Below are 24,316 nucleotides of genomic sequence, written 5' to 3'. Positions count from 1 at the left end.
ACAAGATGGAGTGTGAAGAGGGCCTTGGGACACAGGGAGGTGTCTGTGGACTAGGGGGAGTTCATGCACCCCTTCTTTCCCCAGAGGGGCTGGACTCAAGTGAGTATGGGGGTGGGGGCTCCTGCACTTCGACACAGGCAGCGGGAGGGTTTTCTCCCCATTCCCTCTGCACTCCCAACTTGAGCTATACTTTTTAAGAAAGTGATTCACCCTGCCTTTGCCCCCTTCCCCAGAACAGAACACGTTGATCATGGGCGATATTTTTCATTGTGCCAAACAGTTGCCATGACCGTCATTAAACCTGTTTAACACCAAATAATAAGGAAAATAAAATAAAAAATTCGGGCTTGGTGCAGAAACTCACCCCAAATAAATCACCTACCAAAATATTTACATAATGGTGGAAATATTCCAAAATTCAATATTTTGGGATTTATACACAAAAGATAAACAAATTAGAGGCCAAGAGGCTGCCAGAAGGGAAAAACGGGGCCTGGGAAGGCTGTTGTGAGGAATGAGCTGGGCCTAAAGAGGCCACTGGCAGGCGGGAGCTGGGCCTGCCGAAGCGGCCGAGAGGCAGGAGCTTTGGACTCGGGAGGCCGCAATGAGGCGAGAGCTAGCTGGGCATGGAGAGTCCGCTGTGAGTCCGCTGTGAGTCCGGGCCCGTGCAGGCCTTCGAGAGGCAGGAGGCCGGGCCTGCAAAGGCCCACTGGAGGTCAAGTTCTGGGCCTGAAGAGGCCACCAAAAGTCAAAAGCGGGGCCTGGGAAGGCCGCCAAGAGCCATGAGCTGGTCTGGGCTGAAAGAGGCCACTGGGAGGCAGGAGGAGCTGGGCCTGGAGAGGCTGACTCGAGGAAGTTTTGCACCTGGAGAGGCCGCCGAGAGGACGGAGCTGGGCCCGGGGAGGCCGACTTGCTGCTCTTCCGGGCCCAATTCCAGGCCGACTTGACGACAACTTGGGCCTGCTGGGAGCTGGGCAGGAGCTGAGTCCAAAGACGTTGTTGGGAGGCCAGAGTCAGGCCTGCAGACGCAGCCGGGAGGAAGAGCTGGGCCCGGAGAGGATGCCGGGAGGCTGCAAGTGGGTCTGGAGAGGCCGATTTGAGGAGGCCCGGCCTCCGCCTCCCGCATGGCGGCCTCTGCAGGCATAGCTGTTTCTCCTGGCTGCATCTCCCGCCTCCCAGCAAACAAGCTTTTTTGGCTCAGCTCCCGCCTGCGTTTGTAGACCCTGAAGTTTCTGCAACCAAGCTCTTCAGACCCACATCCCACCTCCCAGTACCTGAACAGTCCCAGCTCCGGCTGGAGAACAGAGTCTGTAGGCCCCGCTGTTGCCTCCCAGGGGAGTCTCCAAGCCCAGCTCTCACCCCACCACGACCTCCCAGGCCCAAGTCGCTGCCTGCCTCACAGCAGCCCGCGTGCGACCCTGCTCCTCCCTCACGGTGGCCTGTTGAGGCAGGGGCTCACGCTGACCTCTCTCAGCGTGGGAGGGGCCGGTGTGAGGCAAGGGCTCACGCTGACCTCTCTCAGCGTGGGAGGGGCCGGTGTGAGGCAAGGGGCTCACGCCGACCTCTCTCACCGTGAGAGGGGCCGGTGTGAGGCAAGGGCTCACGCCGACCTCTCTCAGCGTGGGAGGGGCCGGTGTGAGGCAAGGGGCTCACGCCAACCTCTCTCAGCGTGGGAGGGGCCGGTGTGAGGCAAGGGCTCACGCCGACCTCTCTCAGCGTGGGAGGGGCCGGGGTGAGGCAAGGGGCTCACGCTGACCTCTCCCAGCGTGGGAGGGGCCGGTGTGAGGCAAGGGCTCACGCTGACCTCTCTCAGCGTGGGAGGGGCCGGTGTGAGGCAAGGGCTCACGCTGACCTCTCTCAGCGTGGGAGGGGCCGGTGTGAGACAAGGGCTCAGGCTGACCTCTGTCAGAGTGAGAGGGGCCCGTGTGAGGCAAGGGGCTCATGCCGACCCCTCTCAGCGTGGGAGGGGCCGGTGTGAGGCAAGGGCTCACGCTGACCTCTCTCAGCGTGGGAGGGGCCGGTGTGAGGCAAGGGGCTCATGTTGACCTCTCTCAGCGTGGGAGGGGCCGGTGTGAGGCAAGGGCTCATGCCGACCTCCCTCAGCGTGGGAGGGGCCGGTGTGAGGCAAGGGGCTCATGTTGACCTCTCTCAGTGTGGGAGGGGCCGGTGTGAGGCAAGGGGCTCAAGTTGACCTCTCTCAGCGTGGGAGGGGCCGGTGTGAGGCAAGGGCTCACGCCGACCTCTCTCAGCGTGGGAGGGGCCGGTGTGAGGCAAGGGGCTCACGTTGACCTCTCTCAGCGTGGGAGGGGCCGGTGTGAGGCAAGGGCTCACGCCGACCTCTCTCAGCGTGGGAGGGGCCGGTGTGAGGCAAGGGGCTCACGCCGACCTCTCTCAGCGTGGGAGGGGCCGGTGTGAGGCAAGGGGCTCACGCCGACCTCTCTCAGCGTGGGAGGGGCCGGTGTGAGGCAAGGGGCTGACGCTGACCTCTCTCACCGTGGGAGGGGCCGGTGTGAGGCAAGGGGCTCACGCCGACCTCTCTCAGCGTGGGAGGGGCCGGTGTGAGGCAAGGGGCTGACGCTGACCTCTCTCACCGTGGGAGGGGCCGGTGTGAGTCAAGGGCTCACGCCGACCTCTCTCAGCATGGGAGGGGCCGGTGTGAGGCAAGGGCTCACGCTGACCTCTCTCAGCGTGGGAGGAGCCAGTGTCAGGCAAGGGGCTCACGCTGACCTCTCTCAGCATGGGAGGGGCCGGTGTGAGGCAAGGGCTCACGCTGACCTCTCTCAGCGTGGGAGGAGCCAGTGTGCGGCAGGGGCTCATGCCTCTGGGCAGGGTACCAGAGGCATGGGCATCAACAGGCCACCGTGAGGGAGGAGCTGGGCCGCATGCGGGCTGCTGGGAGGCAGGCAGGGACTTGGCCCCAGGTGGCCGCTGTGGGGGCAAGAGCTGGGCCTGGAGAGGCCCCTGGGAGGCAAGAGCGGGACCTGCAGAGGCCGTTCTCCAACCATTGCTGGGCCCGTACAGGCCACCGGGCGGCAGGAATGAGGCCCAAAGAACTTGGCTGGAGAAAGTTCGTGACCTACAAAGGCGGTTGGGAGCTGGGCAGGAGTTGAGCCAAAAGAGCTTGCTTACTTGCTGGGAGGCATGGCTGGGAGATGCCGACTTCAGGACAACTTGGGCCTGCAGAGGTCACCGGGAGGCCCAAGCTTGGCGTGGAGGAGCCCACCGACCGGAGACCATTTGGGTCCTGCAGGTGCCATTGGAGGGCAGGAGCTCATCGTGGAGGGGGCACCGTGAGGCCTGACCTGGGCCTGGGGAGCTTGGCTTGAGGAAGCTGTGGGCCGACCAAGGACGCCAGGAGATGGGTAGGCACTGAGTCCAAAGAGGTTGTTGAGAGGCAGGAGTCAGGCCTGGAGACGCAGCCAGGAAGAGGAGCTTGGCCCGGAGAGGACGCCTGGAGGGTGCAAGTGAGTCTGGAGAGGCCGACTTGAGGAGGTTCTCAGCCCGGAGAGGCCGCCGGAAGGGAAAAACTGGGACTGGAAAGGCTGTTGTGAGGAATGAGCCCCATGGGCCTGAAGAGGCCACTGGCAGGCGGGAGCTGGGTGTGTAGAAGCTGCTGAAAGGTTGGGAGCTTGGCTTGGGGGGTCCACAGTGAGGCAGATGCTGGGCCTGAAGAATCTGCTTAAAAAGATTTAAGCACATTTACATTTATTAGGCACTTTATTTCCATTATTACATATATATAAATATATACACGTATTATATATCCAATATATAATAAAATGATTATACAACTCACCATAATGTAGAATCAGTGGGCGTGTTAAGCTTGTTTTCCTGAAACTGGATGGTCCCACCTGAGCGTGATGGGAGAAAGTGACAGATCAATAGGTACTAGATACTCATAAGCACAGCGCAACCTAGATCCCTCACATGCACGGTTCACAACAGGGTGCGTTCTCCTATGAGAATCTAATGCTGCTGCTCATCTGAGAAGGTGGAGCTCAGGCGGGAATGTGAGCAAAGGGGAGTGGCTGTAAATACAGACGAAGCTTCCCTCACTCCCTCACTCGACACCACTCACCTGCTGTGTGGCTCCTTACGGCTCCATGGCTCAGGGGTTGGGGACCCCTGCTCAAGTGCATCCAAAGCGACCCTTCCCACACCAGTCTTCATAGTAGTCAAGGGCAGCAACCACTTAGCCCCCAAGGCATGTGACTCAGCTGGCATTTCATCACAATCAACAGTAAGTGGAAGCTTGAGACACTGTGAGGTCACTTCCTGGAAATCACCCTAACCCTGGGCCCTGACCCCAAAACCCTAACCCTGGGCCATGACCCTAAAACCCTAACACTGGGTCCTGACCCTAAAACCCTAACCCTGGGCCCTCACCCTAAAACCCTAACCCTGGGCGCTGACCCTAAAAACCTAACCCTGGGCCCTGGCCCTGACCCTAAAACCCTAACCCTGGGCCCCGGCCCCAACCCTAAAACCCTAACCCTGGGCCCTGGCCCTGAGCCTAAAACCCTAACCCTGGGCCCTGGCCCTGACCCTAAAACCCTAACCCTGGGACCTGGCCCTAAAACCCTAACCCTGGGCCATGACGCTAAAACCCTAACCCTGGGTCCTGACCCTAAAACCCTAACCCTGGGCCCTGACCCTAAAACCCTAACCCTGGGCCCTGACCCTAAAAACCTAACCCTGGGCCCAGGCCCTGACCCTAAAACCCTAACCCTGGGCCCTGGCCCTGACCCTAAAACCCTAACCCTGGGCCGTGGCCCTGACCCTAAAACCCTAACCCTGGGCCCAGGCCCTGACCCAAAAACCCTAACCCTGGGCACTGGCCCTAACCCTAAAACCCTAACCCTGGGCCCTGGACCTGAACCTAAAACCCTAACCCTGGGCCCTGGCACTGATCCTAAAACCCTACCCCTGGGCCCTGGCCCTGAGCCTAAAACCCTAACCCTGGGCCCTGGCCCTGAGCCTAAAACCCTAACCCTGGGCAATGGCCCCGACCCTAAAACCCTAACCCTGGGCCCTGGCCCTGAGCCTAAAACCCTAACCCTGGGCCCTGGCCCTGACCTTAAAACCCTAACCCTGGGCCCTGGCCCTGAGCCTAAAACCCTAACCGTGGGCACTGGCCCTGAGCCTAAAACGCTAACCCTGGACCCTGGCCCTGAGCCTAAAACCCTAACCCTGGGCCCTGACCCTAAAACAACCCTAACTTTGGGCCCTGGCCCTGACCCTAAAACACCCCTAGCCCTGGGCCCTGGCCCTGACCCTAAAACAACCCGAACCCTGGGCCCTGACCCTTAAACAACCCTAACCCTGGGCCCTGACCCTAAAACAACCCTAACCCTGGGCCCTGACCCTAAAACAACCCTAACTCTGGGCCCTGACATTAAAACAACCCTAACCCTGGGCCCTGGCCCAAATTGTAATGAGGTCTGTTGGGCAAAATTCCATATAAGCATAGTATAAATTAATAAAGCAAATCGTGATAAATTAGTACGATTCACTTTCTGGAGTTTCTGACAATAAAAGTAAGGAAAATGCAGAACACAAAGACAGAGAGTAAAAAGAGAAATTAGGAAAGCTTTCTTCATGTTTAATAGGAAGACACTGGCCGTGTTCGTGCAGCGGCAGTATGTCGTGACATGACATACCTTGGAGAGAAGTTAACAGATGAGGAAGTTGATAAAAATCATCAGAGAAGCAAAATACTGGTAGCGACACTCAAGGAAACCACGAAATTTCCATAACTTATGTCAGCAAAGTGGGAATATTGTACAGTGTGTGTTGAAGTTCCTATACAACATTGTTTATCTGCCCTTTGTTTGTTTGTAAGGAATGTATATACTAAAAGTTCTTCTTGCTGTCAAAAGAATATGTGTGAATAAGTCATTTTAACTTATTCTTCTGTTTTTCTTTTATCTTCCTGCCATCATCCCACAGCCTTACTTTAGAAATTTTTCCTTTAGAAAATTGAACAATTGCTCCTTGTGGTGGCACATACCTCGAGGATGGGAGGCAGGGGTGGAAGGGTCACTTGAGGCCATTAGTTTGACACCAGCCTGGCCAACAAAGTGAGACCCCATGTCTGCAAAACAATTTAAAAATTAGCCAAGTATCGTCATGTATACCTACAGTCCCAGCTACCTCAACTTACGGAGAAAGTTCAGGGCCTGGAGAGAAGGCTGGGCGGCAGGAGCTGGGTCTAAAGAGGCCATTGTAACGATGGAGCTGTGCCTGTGGAGGCTGTTGTGAGGCAGTAGGCTCATCTGCGGAGACTGCCGTGAGGTAGGGTATGGGCCTAAATAGGCCATTGTGAGTCATGAGCTTGGTCTGTAGAGGCTGACTGGAGAGAGTTCTGGGCCTGGCGAGGCTGCCGGGAGGTAGGAGCTGGGCCAAAAGATTTAAGCACATTTACGTTTATTAGGCACTTCATTTCCATTATTACACTGGAATATATAATAAAATAATTATAGAACTCACCATAATGTAGAATCAGTGGGCGTGTTAAGCTTGTTTTCCTGAAACTGGATGGTCCCACCTGAGCGTGATGGGAGAAAGTGACAGATCAATAGGTATTAGATTCTCATAAGCACAGCACAACCTAGATCCCTCACATGCACGGTTCACAACAGGGTGCGTTCTCCTATGAGAATCTAATGCTGCTGCTCATCTGAGAAGGTGCAGCTCAGGCGGGAATGTGAGCAAAGGGGAGTGGCTGTAAATACAGACAAGCTTCCCTCACTCCCTCACTCGACACCACTCACCTGCTGCGTGGCTCCTTACGGCTCCATGGCTCAGGGATTGGGGACCCCTGCTCAAGTGAATCCAAAGCGACCCTTCCCACACCAGTCTTCATAGTAGTCAAGGGCAGCAACCACTTAGCTCCCAAGGCATGTGCCTCAGCTGGCATTACATCACAATCAACAGTAAGTGGTAGCTTGAGTCACTGTGAGGTCACTTCCTGGAAATCACCCTAACCCTGGGCCCTGACCCTAAAACCCTAACCCTGGGCCCTGACCCTTAATCCCTAACCCTGGGCCCTGACCGTAAACACCTAACCCTGGGCCCAGGCCCTGACCCTAAAACCCTAACCCTGGGACATGGCCCTGAGCCTGAAACCCTAACCCTGGGCCCTTGCGCTGAGCCTAATACCCTAACTGTGGGCCCTGGCCCTGACTGTAAAACCCTAACCATGGGACCTGGCCCTAAAAGAACCCTAACCCTGGGACCTGGCCGTGACCCTAAAACAAGCCTAAACCTGGGCCCTAGCCCTGACCCTAAAACAACCCTAACCCTGGGCCCTGGCCCTGACCCTAAAACACTCCTAACCCTGGGCCGCGGACCTGACCCTAAAACAACCCTAACCCTGGGCACTGACCCTAAAACAACACTAACCCTGGGCACTGACCCTAAAATAACCCTAACCCTGGGCCCTGGCCCTGACCCTTAAACAAGCCTAACCGTGGGCGCTCGACCTGACCCTAAAACAAGCCTAACCCTAGGCCCTGGCCCTGACCCTGACCCTAAAACAACCCTAAACGTGGGCCCTGGCCCTGACCCTAAAACAACCCTATCCCTGGGCCCTGGCCCTGACCTAAAACAACCCTAACCCTGGGCCCTGGCCAGACCCTAAAACAACCCTAACCCTTGGCCCTTGCACTAAATCAACCCTAAACCTGCGCCAAGGACCTGACCCTAAAACAACCCTAACCCTGGGCCCTGACCCTGAAACAACCCTAACCCAGGGCCCTGACCCTGAAACAACCCTAACCCTGGGCCCTGACCTTGAAACAACCCTAACCCTGGTCCCTGACCCTGAAACAACCCTATCCCTGGGCCCTGACCCTAAAACAACCCTAACCCTGGGCCCTGACCCTAAAACAACCAAAACCCTGGGCCCTCACCCTGAAAAAACCCTAACCCTGGGACCTGACCCTGAAACAACCCTAACTCAGGGCCCTGATCCTGAAACAACCCTAACACTGGGCCCTGGCCCTGACCGTACAACAACCCTAAACCTGGGCCCTGGCCCTGACCCTAAATCAACCCTAAACCTGGGCCCTGGCCCTGACCCTTAATTAACCCTAACCCTGGGCCATGGCCCTGAGCCTAAAACCCTAACCCGAGGCCCTGGCCCTGAGCCTAAAACCCTAACTCTGGGCCCTGACCCTAAAACAACCCTAACCCTGGGCCCTGGCCCTAACCCTAAAACAAACCTAACACTGGGCCCTGGCCCTGACCCTAAAACAACCCTAACCCTGGGCCCTGGTCCTGACCCTAAAACAACCCTAACCCTGGGCCCTGGCCCTGACCCTATAACAACCCTAACCCTGGGCCCTGGCCCTGACCCTAAAACAACCCTAACCATGGGCCCTGGCCCTGAGCCTAAAACAACCCTAACCCTGGGCCCTGGCCCTGACTCTAAAACACTAACCCTGGGCCCTGACCCTGAGCCTAAAACCCTAACCCTGGGCTCTGACCCTGATCCTAAAACCCTAACCCTGGGCCCTAGCCCTGAGCCTAAAACCCTAACCCTGGGCCCTGGCCCTGAGCCTAAAACCCTAACCCTGGGCCCTGGCCCTTACCCTAAAACCCTAACCCTGGGCCCTGACCCTGATCCTAAAAATCTAATCGTGGGTCCTGACCCTAAAACAACCCTACCCTGGGCCCTGACCCTAAAACAACCCCAACCCTGGGCCCTGACCCTAAAACAACCCTAACACTGGGCCCTGACCCTAAAACAACACTAACCCTGGGCCCTGACCCTAAAACAACACTAACCCTGGGCCCTGACCCTAAAACAACCCTAACCCTGGGCCCTGACCCTTAAACAACCCTAACCCTGGGCCCTGACCCTAAAACAACCCTAACCCTGGGCCCTGACCCTAAAACAACCCTAACTCTGGGCCCTGACATTAAAACAACCCTAACCCTGGGCCCTGGCCCAAATTGTAATGAGGTCTGTTGGGCAAAATTCCATATAAGCATAGTATAAATTAATAAAGCAAATCGTGATAAATTAGTACGATTCACTTTCTGGAGTTTCTGACAATAAAAGTAAGGAAAATGCAGAACACAAAGACAGAGAGTAAAAAGAGAAATTAGGAAAGCTTTCTTCATGTTTAATAGGAAGACACCGGCCGTGTTCGTGCAGCGGCAGTATGTCGTGACATGACATACCTTGGAAAGAAGTTAACAGATGAGGAAGTTGATAAAAATCATCAGAGAAGCAAAATACTGTTAGCGACACTCAAGGAAACCACGAAATTTCCATAACTTATGTCAGCAAAGTGGGAATATTGTACAGTGTGTGTTGAAGTTCCTATACAACATTGTTTATCTGCCCTTTGTTTGTTTGTAAGGAATGTATATACTAAAAGTTCTTCTTGCTGTCAAAAGAATATATGTGAATAAGTCATTTTAACTTATTCTTCTGTTTTTCTTTTATCTTCCTGCCATCATCCCACAGCCTTACTTTAGAAATTTTTTCTTTAGAAAATTGAACAATTGCTCCTTGTGGTGGCACATACCTCGAGGATGGGAGGCAGGGGTGGAAGGGTCACTTGAGGCCATTAGTTTGACACCAGCCTGGCCAACAAAGTGAGACCCCATGTCTGCAAAACAATTTAAAAATTAGCCAAGTATCGTCATGTATACCTACAGTCCCAGCTACCTCAACTTACGGAGAAAGTTCAGGGCCTGGAGAGAAGGCTGGGCGGCAGGAGCTGGGTCTAAAGAGGCCATTGTAACGATGGAGCTGTGCCTGTGGAGGCTGTTGTGAGGCAGTAGGCTCATCTGCGGAGACTGCCGTGAGGTAGGGTATGGGCCACAATAGGCCATTGTGAGTCATGAGCTTGGTCTGTAGAGGCTGACTGGAGAGAGTTCTGGGCCTGGCGAGGCTGCCGGGAGGTAGGAGCTGGGCCAAAAGATTTAAGCACATTTACGTTTATTAGGCACTTCATTTCCATTATTACACTGGAATATATAATAAAATAATTATAGAACTCACCATAATGTAGAATCAGTGGGCGTGTTAAGCTTGTTTTCCTGAAACTGGATGGTCCCACCTGAGCGTGATGGGAGAAAGTGACAGATCAATAGGTATTAGATTCTCATAAGCACAGCACAACCTAGATCCCTCACATGCACGGTTCACAACAGGGTGCGTTCTCCTATGAGAATCTAATGCTGCTGCTCATCTGAGAAGGTGGAGCTCAGGCGGGAATGTGAGCAAAGGGGAGTGGCTGTAAATACAGACAAGCTTCCCTCACTCCCTCACTCGACACCACTCACCTGCTGCGTGGCTCCTTACGGCTCCATGGCTCAGGGATTGGGGACCCCTGCTCAAGTGAATCCAAAGCGACCCTTCCCACACCAGTCTTCATAGTAGTCAAGGGCAGCAACCACTTAGCTCCCAAGGCATGTGCCTCAGCTGGCATTACATCACAATCAACAGTAAGTGGTAGCTTGAGTCACTGTGAGGTCACTTCCTGGAAATCACCCTAACCCTGGGCCCTGACCCTAAAACCCTAACCCTGGGCCCTGACCCTTAATCCCTAACCCTGGGCCCTGACCGTAAACACCTAACCCTGGGCCCAGGCCCTGACCCTAAAACCCTAACCCTGGGACATGGCCCTGAGCCTGAAACCCTAACCCTGGGCCCTTGCGCTGAGCCTAATACCCTAACTGTGGGCCCTGGCCCTGACTGTAAAACCCTAACCATGGGACCTGGCCCTAAAAGAACCCTAACCCTGGGACCTGGCCGTGACCCTAAAACAAGCCTAAACCTGGGCCCTAGCCCTGACCCTAAAACAACCCTAACCCTGGGCCCTGGCCCTGACCCTAAAACACTCCTAACCCTGGGCCGTGGACCTGACCCTAAAACAACCCTAACCCTGGGCACTGACCCTAAAACAACACTAACCCTGGGCACTGACCCTAAAATAACCCTAACCCTGGGCCCTGGCCCTGAACCTAAAAAAAGCCTAACCCTGGGCCCTGGCCCTGACCCTTAAACAAGCCTAACCGTGGGCGCTCGACCTGACCCTAAAACAAGCCTAACCCTAGGCCCTGGCCCTGACCCTGACCCTAAAACAACCCTAAACGTGGGCCCTGGCCCTGACCCTAAAACAACCCTATCCCTGGGCCCTGGCCCTGACCTAAAACAACCCTAACCCTGGGCCCTGGCCAGACCCTAAAACAACCCTAACCCTTGGCCCTTGCACTAAATCAACCCTAAACCTGCGCCAAGGACCTGACCCTAAAACAACCCTAACCCTGGGCCCTGACCCTGAAACAACCCTAACCCAGGGCCCTGACCCTGAAACAACCCTAACCCTGGGCCCTGACCTTGAAACAACCCTAACCCTGGTCCCTGACCCTGAAACAACCCTATCCCTGGGCCCTGACCCTAAAACAACCCTAACCCTGGGCCCTGACCCTAAAACAACCAAAACCCTGGGCCCTCACCCTGAAAAAACCCTAACCCTGGGACCTGACCCTGAAACAACCCTAACTCAGGGCCCTGATCCTGAAACAACCCTAACACTGGGCCCTGGCCCTGACCGTACAACAACCCTAAACCTGGGCCCTGGCCCTGACCCTAAATCAACCCTAAACCTGGGCCCTGGCCCTGACCCTTAATTAACCCTAACCCTGGGCCATGGCCCTGAGCCTAAAACCCTAACCCGAGGCCCTGGCCCTGAGCCTAAAACCCTAACTCTGGGCCCTGACCCTAAAACAACCCTAACCCTGGGCCCTGGCCCTAACCCTAAAACAAACCTAACACTGGGCCCTGGCCCTGACCCTAAAACAACCCTAACCCTGGGCCCTGGTCCTGACCCTAAAACAACCCTAACCCTGGGCCCTGGCCCTGACCCTATAACAACCCTAACCCTGGGCCCTGGCCCTGACCCTAAAACAACCCTAACCATGGGCCCTGGCCCTGAGCCTAAAACAACCCTAACCCTGGGCCCTGGCCCTGACTCTAAAACACTAACCCTGGGCCCTGACCCTGAGCCTAAAACCCTAACCCTGGGCTCTGACCCTGATCCTAAAACCCTAACCCTGGGCCCTAGCCCTGAGCCTAAAACCCTAACCCTGGGCCCTGGCCCTGAGCCTAAAACCCTAACCCTGGGCCCTGGCCCTTACCCTAAAACCCTAACCCTGGGCCCTGACCCTGATCCTAAAAATCTAATCGTGGGTCCTGACCCTAAAACAACCCTACCCTGGGCCCTGACCCTAAAACAACCCCAACCCTGGGCCCTGACCCTAAAACAACCCTAACACTGGGCCCTGACCCTAAAACAACACTAACCCTGGGCCCTGACCCTAAAACAACACTAACCCTGGGCCCTGACCCTAAAACAACCCTAACCCTGGGCCCTGACCCTTAAACAACCCTAACCCTGGGCCCTGACCCTAAAACAACCCTAACCCTGGGCCCTGACCCTAAAACAACCCTAACTCTGGGCCCTGACATTAAAACAACCCTAACCCTGGGCCCTGGCCCAAATTGTAATGAGGTCTGTTGGGCAAAATTCCATATAAGCATAGTATAAATTAATAAAGCAAATCGTGATAAATTAGTACGATTCACTTTCTGGAGTTTCTGACAATAAAAGTAAGGAAAATGCAGAACACAAAGACAGAGAGTAAAAAGAGAAATTAGGAAAGCTTTCTTCATGTTTAATAGGAAGACACCGGCCGTGTTCGTGCAGCGGCAGTATGTCGTGACATGACATACCTTGGAAAGAAGTTAACAGATGAGGAAGTTGATAAAAATCATCAGAGAAGCAAAATACTGTTAGCGACACTCAAGGAAACCACGAAATTTCCATAACTTATGTCAGCAAAGTGGGAATATTGTACAGTGTGTGTTGAAGTTCCTATACAACATTGTTTATCTGCCCTTTGTTTGTTTGTAAGGAATGTATATACTAAAAGTTCTTCTTGCTGTCAAAAGAATATATGTGAATAAGTCATTTTAACTTATTCTTCTGTTTTTCTTTTATCTTCCTGCCATCATCCCACAGCCTTACTTTAGAAATTTTTTCTTTAGAAAATTGAACAATTGCTCCTTGTGGTGGCACATACCTCGAGGATGGGAGGCAGGGGTGGAAGGGTCACTTGAGGCCATTAGTTTGACACCAGCCTGGCCAACAAAGTGAGACCCCATGTCTGCAAAACAATTTAAAAATTAGCCAAGTATCGTCATGTATACCTACAGTCCCAGCTACCTCAACTTACGGAGAAAGTTCAGGGCCTGGAGAGAAGGCTGGGCGGCAGGAGCTGGGTCTAAAGAGGCCATTGTAACGATGGAGCTGTGCCTGTGGAGGCTGTTGTGAGGCAGTAGGCTCATCTGCGGAGACTGCCGTGAGGTAGGGTATGGGCCACAATAGGCCATTGTGAGTCATGAGCTTGGTCTGTAGAGGCTGACTGGAGAGAGTTCTGGGCCTGGCGAGGCTGCCGGGAGGTAGGAGCTGGGCCAAAAGATTTAAGCACATTTACGTTTATTAGGCACTTCATTTCCATTATTACACTGGAATATATAATAAAATAATTATAGAACTCACCATAATGTAGAATCAGTGGGCGTGTTAAGCTTGTTTTCCTGAAACTGGATGGTCCCACCTGAGCGTGATGGGAGAAAGTGACAGATCAATAGGTATTAGATTCTCATAAGCACAGCGCAACCTAGATCCCTCACATGCACGGTTCACAACAGGGTGCGTTCTCCTATGAGAATCTAATGCTGCTGCTCATCTGAGAAGGTGGAGCTCAGGCGGGAATGTGAGCAAAGGGGAGTGGCTGTAAATACAGACGAAGCTTCCCTCACTCCCTCACTCGACACCACTCACCTGCTGTGTGGCTCCTTACGGCTCCATGGCTCAGGGATTGGGGACCCCTGCTCAAGTGCATCCAAAGCGACCCTTCCCACACCAGTCTTCATAGTAGTCAAGGGCAGCAACCACTTAGCTCCCAAGGCATGTGCCTCAGCTGGCATTACATCACAATCAACAGTAAGTGGTAGCTTGAGTCACTGTGAGGTCACTTCCTGGAAATCACCCTAACCCTGGGCCCTGACCCTAAAACCCTAACCCTGGGCCCTGACCCTAAAACCCTAACCCTGGGCCCTGACCGTAAACACCTAACCCTGGGCCCAGGCCCTGACCCTAAAACCCTAACCCTGGGACATGGCCCTGAGCCTAAAACCCTAACCCTGGGCCCTTGCGCTGAGCCTAATACCCTAACTGTGGGCCCTGGCCCTGACTGTAAAACCCTAACCATGGGACCTGGCCCTAAAAGAACCCTAACCCTTGGACCTGGCCGTGACCCTAAAACAAGCCTAAACCTGGGCCCTAGCCCTGACCCTAAAACAACCCTAACCCTGGGCCCTGACCCTAAAACAACCAAAACCCTGGGCCCTCACCCTGAAAAAACCCTAACCCTGGGCCCTGACCCTGAAACAACCCTAACTCAGGGCCCTGATCCTGAAACAACCCTAACACTGGGCCCTGGCCCTGACCGTACAACAACCCTAAACCTGGGCCCTGGCCCTGACCCTAAATCAACCCTAAACCTGGGCCCTGGCCCTGACCCTTAATTAACCCTAACCCTGGGCCATGGCCCTGAGCCTAAAACCCTAACCCGAGGCCCTGGCCCTGAGCCTAAAACCCTAACTCTGGGCCCTGACCCTAAAACAACCCTAACCCTGGGCCCTGGCCCTGACCCTAAAACAAACCTAACACTGGGCCCTGGCCCTGACCCTAAAACAACCCTAACCCTGGGCCCTGGTCCTGACCCTAAAACAACCCTAACCCTGGGCCCTGGCCCTGACCCTATAACAACCCTAACCCTGGGCCCTGGCCCTGACCCTAAAACAACCCTAACCATGGGCCCTGGCCCTGAGCCTAAAACAACCCTAACCCTGGGCCCTGGCCCTGACTCTAAAACACTAACCCTGGGCCCTGGCCCTGAGCCTAAAACCCTAACCCTGGGCCCTGACCCTGATCCTAAAACCCTAACCCTGGGCCCTAGCCCTGAGCCTAAAACCCTAACCCTGGGCCCTGGCCCTGAGCCTAAAACCCTAACCCTGGGCCCTGGCCCTTACCCTAAAACCCTAACCCTGGGCCCTGACCCTGATCCTAAAAATCTAATCGTGGGTCCTGACCCTAAAACAACCCTACCCTGGGCCCTGACCCTAAAACAACCCCAACCCTGGGCCCTGACCCTAAAACAACCCTAACACTGGGCCCTGACCCTAAAACAACACTAACCCTGGGCCCTGACCCTAAAACAACACTAACCCTGGGCCCTGACCCTAAAACAACCCTAACCCTGGGCCCTGACCCTTAAACAACCCTAACCCTGGGCCCTGACCCTAAAACAACCCTAACCCTGGGCCCTGACCCTAAAACAACCCTAACTCTGGGCCCTGACATTAAAACAACCCTAACCCTGGGCCCTGGCCCAAATTGTAATGAGGTCTGTTGGGCAAAATTCCATATAAGCATAGTATAAATTAATAAAGCAAATCGTGATAAATTAGTACGATTCACTTTCTGGAGTTTCTGACAATAAAAGTAAGGAAAATGCAGAACACAAAGACAGAGAGTAAAAAGAGAAATTAGGAAAGCTTTCTTCATGTTTAATAGGAAGACACCGGCCGTGTTCGTGCAGCGGCAGTATGTCGTGACATGACATACCTTGGAGAGAAGTTAACAGATGAGGAAGTTGATAAAAATCATCAGAGAAGCAAAATACTGGTAGCGACACTCAAGGAAACCACGAAATTTCCATAACTTATGTCAGCAAAGTGGGAATATTGTACAGTGTGTGTTGAAGTTCCTATACAACATTGTTTATCTGCCCTTTGTTTGTTTGTAAGGAATGTATATACTAAAAGTTCTTCTTGCTGTCAAAAGAATATGTGTGAATAAGTCATTTTAACTTATTCTTCTGTTTTTCTTTTATCTTCCTGCCATCATCCCACAGCCTTACTTTAGAAATTTTTCCTTTAGAAAATTGAACAATTGCTCCTTGTGGTGGCACATACCTCGAGGATGGGAGGCAGGGGTGGAAGGGTCACTTGAGGCCATTAGTTTGACACCAGCCTGGCCAACAAAGTGAGACCCCATGTCTGCAAAACAATTTAAAAATTAGCCAAGTATCGTCATGTATACCTACAGTCCCAGCTACCTCAACTTACGGAGAAAGTTCAGGGCCTGGAGAGAAGGCTGGGCGGCAGGAGCTGGGTCTAAAGAGGCCATTGTAACGATGGAGCTGTGCCTGTGGAGGCTGTTGTGAGGCAGTAGGCTCATCTGCGGAGACTGCCGTGAGGTAGGGTATGGGCCTCAATAGGCCATTGTGAGTCATGAGCTTGGTCTGTAGAGGCTGACTGGAGAGAGTTCTGGGCCTGGCGAGGCTGCCGGGAGGTAGGAGCTGGGCCAAAAGATTTAAGCACATTTACGTTTATTAGGCACTTCATTTCCATTATTACACTGGAATATATAATAAAATAATTATAGAACTCACCATAATGTAGAATCAGTGGGCGTGTTAAGCTTGTTTTCCTGAAACTGGATGGTCCCACCTGAGCGTGATGGGAGAAAGTGACAGATCAATAGGTATTAGATTCTCATAAGCACAGCGCAACCTAGATCCCTCACATGCACGGTTCACAACAGGGTGCGTTCTCCTATGAGAATCTAATGCTGCTGCTCATCTGAGAAGGTGGAGCTCAGGCGGGAATGTGAGCAAAGGGGAGTGGCTGTAAATACAGACGAAGCTTCCCTCACTCCCTCACTCGACACCACTCACCTGCTGTGTGGCTCCTTACGGCTCCATGGCTCAGGGATTGGGGACCCCTGCTCAAGTGCATCCAAAGCGACCCTTCCCACACCAGTCTTCATAGTAGTCAAGGGCAGCAACCACTTAGCTCCCAAGGCATGTGCCTCAGCTGGCATTACATCACAATCAACAGTAAGTGGTAGCTTGAGTCACTGTGAGGTCACTTCCTGGAAATCACCCTAACCCTGGGCCCTGACCCTAAAACCCTAACCCTGGGCCCTGACCCTAAAACCCTAACCCTGGGCCCTGACCGTAAACACCTAACCCTGGGCCCAGGCCCTGACCCTAAAACCCTAACCCTGGGACATGGCCCTGAGCCTAAAACCCTAACCCTGGGCCCTTGCGCTGAGCCTAATACCCTAACTGTGGGCACTGGCCCTGACTGTAAAACCCTAACCATGGGACCTGGCCCTAAAAGAACCCTAACCCTGGGACATGGCCGTGACCCTAAAACAAGCCTAAACCTGGGCCCTAGCCCTGACCCTAAAACAACCCTAACCCTGGGCCCTGGCCCTGACCCTAAAACACTCCTAACCCTGGGCCGTGGACCTGACCCTAAAACAACCCTAACCCTGGGCACTGACCCTAAAACAACATTAACCCTGGGCACTGACCCTAAAATAACCCTAACCCTGGGCCCTGGCCCTGAACCTAAAAAAAGCCTAACCCTGGGCCCTGGCCCTGACCCTTAAACAAGCCTAACCGTGGGCGCTCGACCTGACCCTAAAACAAGCCTAACCCTAGGCCCTGGCCCTGACCCTAAAACAACCCTAAACGTGGGCCCTGGCCCTGACCCTAAAACAACCCTATCCCTGGGCCCTGGCCCTGACCTAAAACAACCCTAACCCTGGGCCCTGGCCAGACCCTAAAACAACCCTAACCCTTGGCCCTTGCACTAAATCAACCCTAAACCTGCGCCAAGGACCTGACCCTAAAACAACCCTAACCCTGGGCCCTGACCCTGAAACAACCCTAACCCAGGGCCCTGACCCTGAAACAACCCTAACCCTGGGCCCTGACCTTGAAACAACCCTAACCCTGGTCCCTGACCCTGAAACAACCCTATCCCTGGGCCCTGACCCTAAAACAACCCTAACCCTGGGCCCTGACCCTAAAACAACCAAAACCCTGGGCCCTCACCCTGAAAAAACCCTAACCCTGGGCCCTGACCCTGAAACAACCCTAACTCAGGGCCCTGATCCTGAAACAACCCTAACACTGGGCCCTGGCCCTGACCGTACAACAACCCTAAACCTGGGCCCTGGCCCTGACCCTAAATCAACCCTAAACCTGGGCCCTGGCCCTGACCCTTAATTAACCCTAACCCTGGGCCATGGCCCTGAGCCTAAAACCCTAACCCGAGGCCCTGGCCCTGAGCCTAAAACCCTAACTCTGCGCCCTGACCCTAAAACAACCCTAACCCTGGGCCCTGGCCCTAACCCTAAAACAAACCTAACACTGGGCCCTGGCCCTGACCCTAAAACAACCCTAACCCTGGGCCCTGGTCCTGACCCTAAAACAACCCTAACCCTGGGCCCTGGCCCTGACCCTATAACAACCCTAACCCTGGGCCCTGGCCCTGACCCTAAAACAACCCTAACCATGGGCCCTGGCCCTGAGCCTAAAACAACCCTAACCCTGGGCCCTGGCCCTGACTCTAAAACACTAACCCTGGGCCCTGGCCCTGAGCCTAAAACCCTAACCCTGGGCCCTGACCCTGATCCTAAAACCCTAACCCTGGGCCCTAGCCCTGAGCCTAAAACCCTAACCCTGGGCCCTGGCCCTGAGCCTAAAACCCTAACCCTGGGCCCTGGCCCTTACCCTAAAACCCTAACCCTGGGCCCTGACCCTGATCCTAAAAATCTAATCGTGGGTCCTGACCCTAAAACAACCCTACCCTGGGCCCTGACCCTAAAACAACCCCAACCCTGGGCCCTGACCCTAAAACAACCCTAACACTGGGCCCTGACCCTAAAACAACACTAACCCTGGGCCCTGACCCTAAAACAACACTAACCCTGGGCCCTGACCCTAAAACAACCCTAACCCTGGGCCCTGACCCTTAAACAACCCTAACCCTGGGCCCTGACCCTAAAACAACCCTAACCCTGGGCCCTGACCCTAAAACAACCCTAACTCTGGGCCCTGACATTAAAACAACCCTAACCCTGGGCCCTGGCCCAAATTGTAATGAGGTCTGTTGGGCAAAATTCCATATAAGCATAGTATAAATTAATAAAGCAAATCGTGATAAATTAGTACGATTCACTTTCTGGAGTTTCTGACAATAAAAGTAAGGAAAATGCAGAACACAAAGACAGAGAGTAAAAAGAGAAATTAGGAAAGCTTTCTTCATGTTTAATAGGAAGACACCGGCCGTGTTCGTGCAGCGGCAGTATGTCGTGACATGACATACCTTGGAAAGAAGTTAACAGATGAGGAAGTTGATAAAAATCATCAGAGAAGCAAAATACTGGTAGCGACACTCAAGGAAACCACGAAATTTCCATAACTTATGTCAGCAAAGTGGGAATATTGTACAGTGTGTGTTGAAGTTCCTATACAACATTGTTTATCTGCCCTTTGTTTGTTTGTAAGGAATGTATATACTAAAAGTTCTTCTTGCTGTCAAAAGAATATATGTGAATAAGTCATTTTAACTTATTCTTCTGTTTTTCTTTTATCTTCCTGCCATCATCCCACAGCCTTACTTTAGAAATTTTTTCTTTAGAAAATTGAACAATTGCTCCTTGTGGTGGCACATACCTCGAGGATGGGAGGCAGGGGTGGAAGGGTCACTTGAGGCCATTAGTTTGACACCAGCCTGGCCAACAAAGTGAGACCCCATGTCTGCAAAACAATTTAAAAATTAGCCAAGTATCGTCATGTATACCTACAGTCCCAGCTACCTCAACTTACGGAGAAAGTTCAGGGCCTGGAGAGAAGGCTGGGCGGCAGGAGCTGGGTCTAAAGAGGCCATTGTAACGATGGAGCTGTGCCTGTGGAGGCTGTTGTGAGGCAGTAGGCTCATCTGCGGAGACTGCCGTGAGGTAGGGTATGGGCCTCAATAGGCCATTGTGAGTCATGAGCTTGGTCTGTAGAGGCTGACTGGAGAGAGTTCTGGGCCTGGCGAGGCTGCCGGGAGGTAGGAGCTGGGCCAAAAGATTTAAGCACATTTACGTTTATTAGGCACTTCATTTCCATTATTACACTGGAATATATAATAAAATAATTATAGAACTCACCATAATGTAGAATCAGTGGGCGTGTTCAGCTTGTTTTCCTGAAACTGGATGGTCCCACCTGAGCGTGATGGGAGAAAGTGACAGATCAATAGGTATTAGATTCTCATAAGCACAGCGCAACCTAGATCCCTCACATGCACGGTTCACAACAGGGTGCGTTCTCCTATGAGAATCTAATGCTGCTGCTCATCTGAGAAGGTGGAGCTCAGGCGGGAATGTGAGCAAAGGGGAGTGGCTGTAAATACAGACGAAGCTTCCCTCACTCCCTCACTCGACACCACTCACCTGCTGTGTGGCTCCTTACGGCTCCATGGCTCAGGGATTGGGGACCCCTGCTCAAGTGCATCCAAAGCGACCCTTCCCACACCAGTCTTCATAGTAGTCAAGGGCAGCAACCACTTAGCTCCCAAGGCATGTGCCTCAGCTGGCATTACATCACAATCAACAGTAAGTGGTAGCTTGAGTCACTGTGAGGTCACTTCCTGGAAATCACCCAAACCCTGGGCCCTGACCCTAAAACCCTAACCCTGGGCCCTGACCCTAAAACCCTAACCCTGGGCCCTGACCGTAAACACCTAACCCTGGGCCCAGGCCCTGACCCTAAAACCCTAACCCTGGGACATGGCCCTGAGCCTAAAACCCTAACCCTGGGCCCTTGCGCTGAGCCTAATACCCTAACTGTGGGCCCTGGCCCTGACTGTAAAACCCTAACCATGGGACCTGGCCCTAAAAGAACCCTAACCCTTGGACCTGGCCGTGACCCTAAAACAAGCCTATACCTGGGCCCTAGCCCTGACCCTAAAACAACCCTAACCCTGGGCCCTGGCCCTGACCCTAAAACACTCCTAACCCTGGGCCGTGGACCTGACCCTAAAACAACCCTAACCCTGGGCACTGACCCTAAAACAACACTAACCCTGGGCACTGACCCTAAAATAACCCTAACCCTGGGCCCTGGCCCTGAACCTAAAAAAAGCCTAACCCTGGGCCCTGGCCCTGACCCTAAAACAACCCTAACCCTTGGCCCTGGCCCTGACCCTAAAACAACCCTATCCCTGGGCCCTGGCCCTGACCCTACAGCAAGCCTAACCCTGGGCCCTGACCTTGAAACAACCCTAACCCTGGTCCCTGACCCTGAAACAACCCTATCCCTGGGCCCTGACCCTAAAACAACCCTAACTCAGGGCCCTGATCCTGAAACAACCCTAACACTGGGCCCTGGCCCTGACCGTACAACAACCCTAAACCTGGGCCCTGGCCCTGACCCTAAATCAACCCTAAACCTGGTCCCTGGCCCTGACCCTTAATTAACCCTAACCCTGGGCCATGGACCTGAGCCTAAAACCCTAACCCGAGGCCCTGGCCCTGAGCCTAAAACCCTAACTCTGGGCCCTGACCCTAAAACAACCCTAACCCTGGGCCCTGGCCCTGACCCTAAAACAAACCTAACACTGGGCCCTGGCCCTGACCCTAAAACAACCCTAACCCTGGGCCTTGGCCCTGACCCTAAAACAACCCTAACCCTGGGCCCTGGCCCTGACCCTATAACAACCCTAACCCTGGGCCCTGGCCCTGACCCTAAAACAACCCTAACCATGGGCCCTGGCCCTGAGCCTAAAACAACCCTAACCCTGGGCCCTGGCCCTGACTCTAAAACACTAACCCTGGGCCCTGGCCCTGAGCCTAAAACCCTAACCCTGGGCCCTGACCCTGATCCTAAAACCCTAACCCTGGGCCCTAGCCCTGAGCCTAAAACCCTAACCCTGGGCCCTGGCCCTGAGCCTAAAACCCTAACCCTGGGCCCTGGCCCTTACCCTAAAACCCTAACCCTGGGCCCTGACCCTGATCCTAAAAATCTAATCGTGGGTCCTGACCCTAAAACAACCCTACCCTGGGCCCTGACCCTAAAACAACCCCAACCCTGGGCCCTGACCCTAAAACAACCCTAACACTGGGCCCTGACCCTAAAACAACACTAACCCTGGGCCCTGACCCTAAAACAACACTAACCCTGGGCCCTGACCCTAAAACAACCCTAACCCTGGGCCCTGACACTTAAACAACCCTAACCCTGGGCCCTGACCCTAAAACAACCCTAACCCTGGGCCCTGACCCTAAAACAACCCTAACTCTGGGCCCTGACATTAAAACAACCCTAACCCTGGGCCCTGGCCCAAATTGTAATGAGGTCTGTTGGGCAAAATTCCATATAAGCATAGTATAAATTAATAAAGCAAATCGTGATAAATTAGTACGATTCACTTTCTGGAGTTTCTGACAATAAAAGTAAGGAAAATGCAGAACACAAAGACAGAGAGTAAAAAGAGAAATTAGGAAAGCTTTCTTCATGTTTAATAGGAAGACACTGGCCGTGTTCGTGCAGCGGCAGTATGTCGTGACATGACATACCTTGGAGAGAAGTTAACAGATGAGGAAGTTGATAAAAATCATCAGAGAAGCAAAATACTGGTAGCGACACTCAAGGAAACCACGAAATTTCCATAACTTATGTCAGCAAAGTGGGAATATTGTACAGTGTGTGTTGAAGTTCCTATACAACATTGTTTATCTGCCGTTTGTTTGTTTGTAAGGAATGTATATACTAAAAGTTCTTCCTGCTGTCAAAAGAATATGTGTGAATAAGTCATTTTAACTTATTCTTCTGTTTTTCTTTTATCTTCCTGCCATCATCCCACAGCCTTACTTTAGAAATTTTTTCTTTAGAAAATTGAACAAGTGCTCCTTGTGGTGGCACATACCTCGAGGATGGGAGGCAGGGGTGGAAGGGTCACTTGAGGCCATTAGTTTGACACCAGCCTGGCCAACAAAGTGAGACCCCATGTCTGCAAAACAATTTAAAAATTAGCCAAGTATCGTCATGTATACCTACAGTCCCAGCTACCTCAACTTACGGAGAAAGTTCAGGGCCTGGAGAGAAGGCTGGGCGGCAGGAGCTGGGTCTAAAGAGGCCATTGTAACGATGGAGCTGTGCCTGTGGAGGCTGCTGTGAGGCAGTAGGCTCATCTGCGGAGACTGCCGTGAGGTAGGGTATGGGCCTCAATAGGCCATTGTGAGTCATGAGCTTGGTCTGTAGAGGCTGACTGGAGAGAGTTCTGGGCCTGGCGAGGCTGCCGGGAGGTAGGAGCTGGGCCAAAAGATTTAAGCACATTTACGTTTATTAGGCACTTCATTTCCATTATTACACTGGAATATATAATAAAATAATTATAGAACTCACCATAATGTAGAATCAGTGGGCGTGTTCAGCTTGTTTTCCTGAAACTGGATGGTCCCACCTGAGCGTGATGGGAGAAAGTGACAGATCAATAGGTATTAGATTCTCATAAGCACAGCGCAACCTAGATCCCTCACATGCACGGTTCACAACAGGGTGCGTTCTCCTATGAGAATCTAATGCTGCTGCTCATCTGAGAAGGTGGAGCTCAGGCGGGAATGTGAGCAAAGGGGAGTGGCTGTAAATACAGACGAAGCTTCCCTCACTCCCTCACTCGACACCACTCACCTGCTGTGTGGCTCCTTACGGCTCCATGGCTCAGGGATTGGGGACCCCTGCTCAAGTGCATCCAAAGCGACCCTTCCCACACCAGTCTTCATAGTAGTCAAGGGCAGCAACCACTTAGCTCCCAAGGCATGTGCCTCAGCTGGCATTACATCACAATCAACAGTAAGTGGTAGCTTGAGTCACTGTGAGGTCACTTCCTGGAAATCACCCTAACCCTGGGCCCTGACCCTAAAACCCTAACCCTGGGCCATGACCCTAAAACTCTAACACTGGGTCCTGACCCTAAAACCCTAACCCTGGGCCCTGACCCTAAAACCCTAACCCTGGGACATGGCCCTGAGCCTAAAACCCTAACCCTGGGCCCTTGCGCTGAGCCTAATACCCTAACTGTGGGCCCAGGCCCTGACTGTAAAACCCTAACCATGGGACCTGGCCCTAAAAGAACCCTAACCCTGGGACCTGGCCATGACCCTAAAACAAGCCTAAACCTGGGACCTAGCCCTGACCCTAAAACCACCCTAACCCTGGGCCCTGGCCCGGACCCTAAAACACGCCTAACCCTGGGCCCTGGACCTGACCCTAAAACAACCCTAACCCTGGGCACTGACCCTAAAACAACACTAACCCTGGGCACTGACCCTTAAATAACCCTAACCCTGGGCCCTGGCCCTGACCCTAAAAAAAG

General features: G+C 53.3%; 1 long non-coding RNA gene across 1 annotated transcript; it reads right to left on the bottom strand.

Annotated features, from left to right (window-relative positions):
• Positions 1-248: 248 nt before the first annotated feature.
• LOC134757645 (uncharacterized) lies at positions 249-23,768 on the bottom strand. The gene is made up of 15 exons (XR_010131868.1): positions 23,632-23,768; positions 23,347-23,404; positions 23,021-23,253; positions 20,109-20,166; positions 19,783-20,015; positions 16,549-16,606; positions 16,223-16,455; positions 13,587-13,644; positions 13,261-13,493; positions 10,022-10,079; positions 9,696-9,928; positions 6,493-6,550; positions 6,167-6,399; positions 3,797-3,854; positions 249-3,675 (listed from the first exon to the last, which is right to left on the bottom strand). It is a non-coding gene; the product is annotated as an uncharacterized lncRNA (long non-coding RNA).
• Positions 23,769-24,316: the final 548 nt, after the last annotated feature.

Source organism: Gorilla gorilla, chromosome 19 (assembly GCF_029281585.2).
Source record: "Gorilla gorilla gorilla isolate KB3781 chromosome 19, NHGRI_mGorGor1-v2.1_pri, whole genome shotgun sequence".
NCBI lineage: Eukaryota > Metazoa > Chordata > Mammalia > Primates > Hominidae > Gorilla > Gorilla gorilla.
This window is presented reverse-complemented; position numbering and strand designations above follow the sequence as displayed.